At 38.1% G+C, this 4,097-nt stretch overlaps 1 pseudogene; it reads right to left on the reverse strand.

Annotated features, from left to right (window-relative positions):
- Positions 1-1,070: 1,070 nt before the first annotated feature.
- LOC111962754 (retinol dehydrogenase 12-like) overlaps positions 1,071-4,097 on the reverse strand; it is a 34,683-nt pseudogene continuing 31,656 nt past the window's right edge.

Below are 4,097 nucleotides of genomic sequence, written 5' to 3' on the forward strand. Positions count from 1 at the left end.
GTGCTTCAACAAAGTACTGAGTTAAGTGTCTGACTACTTCTGTAAATGTGATATTTCAGGTTTAATTTTTTATATTTTTGCAAACATTTCCTTATCTGGCAGAACCAATTGCATAGTCCCAAAAGTGCAAACTTTAGCCAGTTACAAAAAACTAAGTTGGAACTTTTGTTTAGACTAGCTTAAATGTCTTAATACTTAATTTCTTTTCTTTTGACCATTTTAATATAGACACTGAGTCTAAAAATAATTTGGAACACCTTGCGAATATTGAGTTGTACCCTCTTTATCCCTCAGAACAGCCTCAATTKGTCAGGGCATGGATTCTACAAGGTGTCAAAAGRGTTCCACAGGGATGCTGGCCCATGTTGACTCCAATGCTTCTCACAGTTGGCTGGATGTCCTTTGGTTGGTGAACCATGCTTGATACACACAGGAATCTTTTGAGTGTGAAAAACCCAGCAGCTTTGCAGTTCTTGACACACTCAAACCGTTGCGGATGGCACTTACTACCATACCCTGTTCAAAGGCACTTAAATATTTTGTCTTTCTCATTCACCCTCTGTATGTCACACATACACAATCCATGTCTCAAGAAGGCTTAAAAATCCTTCTTTAATCTGTCTCCTCCCCTTCATCTACACYGATTGAACTGGATTTAACAAGTGACAATAAGGGATCCTAGCRTTCACCCGGTCAGTTTGTGTTCCTAATGTTTTGTACACTCAGTGTATGTATAGTGTGCAARGTATGTACAAACTTTGTACTACTGCAACTCTGTACTACTGTAGGTAAAAACACAAAGCAGGTACAGCGCTTAAAGGTATTGAGGCTGTAACATGTGTGTGCTTTCTCTTCCTCAGCCAAATGACAGAAGACCACCGGAGACATCAAAGCTGCCAATCTACTATAATTGACCAGTTTGTTTCAATTATATGAATAAACGAAAATTATCATTTCAATAGAGCTTTGCTTGGTCTTGTGAAACAGCTGTGTATCCATACATGTGTCACACTTCCATACCACATCCTCTAGATGGCAGTGTCTATGTAATGTGAAGAAACAACCACTCATTGCTGGTAGTAAGTTTATTGACAAAATTCCCTCTTCACACACAGGCACGCATTAAAACACACACCTCATAGTTAGGGCCCTGTCTTTGGGTTAATCACGTCACATGACCTGAATTTTAACCATTTATATTTAATTTTATTTAACTAGATAAGTCACTTAAAAAAAAAAAAAAAATGTAATAAAATGTATGCACTCTACTGTAAGTCGCTCTGGATAAGAGCGTCTGCTAAATGACTAAAATGTAAATGTAAATGTACTTTAGAACAAATTCTTATTTACAATAATGGCCTACCAAAAGGCCTCCTGCAGGGGCTAGGATTAAAAATAAAATAAAAAATTTAGGACAAAACACACATKACGACAAGAGACAACACTACATAGAGACCTAAGACGACAACAACATAGCACGGCAGCCACACATGACAACTGTCCCCTTTTTTTATATCTCAGATGGTCCAGCACCATCCTCAGACAATTGCTTTAATTTTTGGTCTACTTCTCATTCCTGGAAAAGGCTTCAAATAAAAGGTTAAAATTCCAGGTCATATGACATGATTAACCAAAACGCAGGTCCCTACTCACAGGGAAGGAAAATACAGTCAGCTGAAAATATCACATGACCTACGGCAAACATTATTGGTGTGTCTGAGCTGTTAGGTGACTCTACAATACTGAAGACGCACACATAAACACAAAAAWWWRTTTATATGTATCCTTCACAGATTATAAAACCTTACACTATATTTTACTTGTCTGCTATTGAATAAAACACTTCAAGATAAACTCTCGCTCTCTCAGAACTTGGATGTCAATCTCTCGCAGAACTCAAAGACCTTTTCTGCGAGGGCGGGGTCTCGGGCCAGGGGAGCAGGGAGAACCAGGGAACAGTCGCTGTCAAAGTACTTCCCTGTTATTCCCTCCGTCTCCACGGCAACCGCACAGTACATGGTGCTCACTGCCCCTTCCTCAGAAGACTGTGTGGACAGAGATGGGAGAAGGTGAGGCTAGGTATACAGTAGGGCTGGGTTTCAATCCGTTCGCGCTGTCAGTTATGCACATTTTAAAGTCAATGTTCCGCCGTTCACATTAATTGCTGCAGATGCCTGCTCAGTCGGAAATGTCAAGCACTTTAACACGGATCAAGCGCTGATCAGATTGAATCCCGGCCTAAGAAGACACACACACACACACACACACACACACACACACACACACACACACCTCTGCATAAAAGAGACAGCCACTGCTAGTAAATACATCAATAGCGCAGTGCTTTGTTTTGGTGAACAAATGCTAGTCATATGCCAGGAAATAAGTCATCCTTAATTTGCAACTTTGACAAAGAAACTCTGAATTTTGACAGATTCCCCTTGTTGATTCAGGGAAACTGCTAGAAATTAAATTTTTCAGACACACACACACACTCTACTCCACTTGACTCCTTTTCACACTGGTTTATTCTGTCTTTAGATTTAAGGTCTCTATTCAATCTGTATTGCTGAATTTAGCATTCCAACTTGATTTCCATTACATTTCAATGTTCCCGCATTAGCGGAGACTGCATTCAAGGTAAACGCTGCATATGTCGGCGCAATCGGAAATTACCTTCACATTTCTATTGCGCAATCTGTAACGATTCAGAAATACAGATTGAATAGAGCCCTAAGAATTCTTTCTGGACAAACTCAACAGTTCTTACGAGGTGGGATGTCACACACACACACAGCCAAAACAGTCCAAATTCCACTGTCACGGTTGGTCAAAACAGTCCAAATTCCACTGTCACGGTTCACGTGAGCCCAGAGACAGAAATAAATGCTGTTTTCATTACCAACATGTGGTAGCGTTTACAGTTGTTCTGCTGGTTTATTGAGTGGATTTGTTTTTTTCAACTCATTCTGTAGTGTGCCGCTGTTTTGTTGGGTCCCCACCATACCAGGGCAGAAAATAATTGTATTTTATTTGAAAATACAAACTTTTCAAATACTCAAGGTAGTGGAATATAGCTTATATAGAGTTTCGARTAAAAGGCAACTATTTTCTTTGAAATTCAAATACAGGTCTCAGAACATTTTTATAATATGTGAAAGTATTTAAAATACTTCTCAGAAAACCAAATTATATTAAGGTATTTATTTATTTTCTTTGTATACATTTTTTTCATTAAAAAAAGATTCACACCAGATACAAACATCAACTTACAGACGCACACAAACAACAACAACATTTAATCTGCCCAGACCAGCATGCTCACACCCCTATCCCMAGTGGGCCACATGGCCTTAAATTGTATCAATTTGTCTTTCATCAGTCACCCATGCTATTTCAATAATAAATAATGAGATTTTCCTATTGCGTTAATGATGGGAGATTGATTGATTTCCATGTTTTTAGTATCATTTCTTTCTAGATGAGAAGAGAATCAGCCCATTGGGTATCTCACTACACCCCCATATGCCATGTCTTGAAATATGCAAACAGACAGATTAAAAGTAAGTTTACATTGTAATACTTCTGACAGCCAACTTTCTAGCTCCGCCCATAACTTTTAGGAAAACCCAGAAAGTATGGATTATTGAGTCATTGTTAGTTTTACACTTAAGACATGACTCTGCTGTTGTGCTGTAGAATTTGTTAATTTTGTAGCGAGTTAATACAATTCCAAGTTTGGAAAGTAAAAACCACCATCAGACTTAGGAAGATGTAAATCTTTCCACTTAATTCTATGAATTTTATTTGCCCATATAAAGTCTGATATGATAGTATACTTTTTTWAAAGAATGTCTTCGGTGGGGTAATATGTATTACCGAAAATAAATACAAACACTTTGGCAGCCATGCCATTCTGAAGAGGTTTATTCTACCTGTAAGATTTATGGGAAGATTGTTCAATTTAATTAGATCTGCTTTCATATTGTTAAGTAATGGAATTTATATATTTGTTGTTTGTTGTCACTTATTAAGTATCTGTAACGTTCTTCGTCGGGCGAAAGAGAGGAGGACCAAGATGCAGCGTGGTGAGTATT

The sequence above is a fragment of the Salvelinus sp. IW2-2015 genome, linkage group LG1 (genome assembly GCF_002910315.2).
Source record: "Salvelinus sp. IW2-2015 linkage group LG1, ASM291031v2, whole genome shotgun sequence".
In the NCBI taxonomy this organism is placed as follows: Eukaryota; Metazoa; Chordata; class Actinopteri; order Salmoniformes; family Salmonidae; genus Salvelinus; species Salvelinus sp. IW2-2015.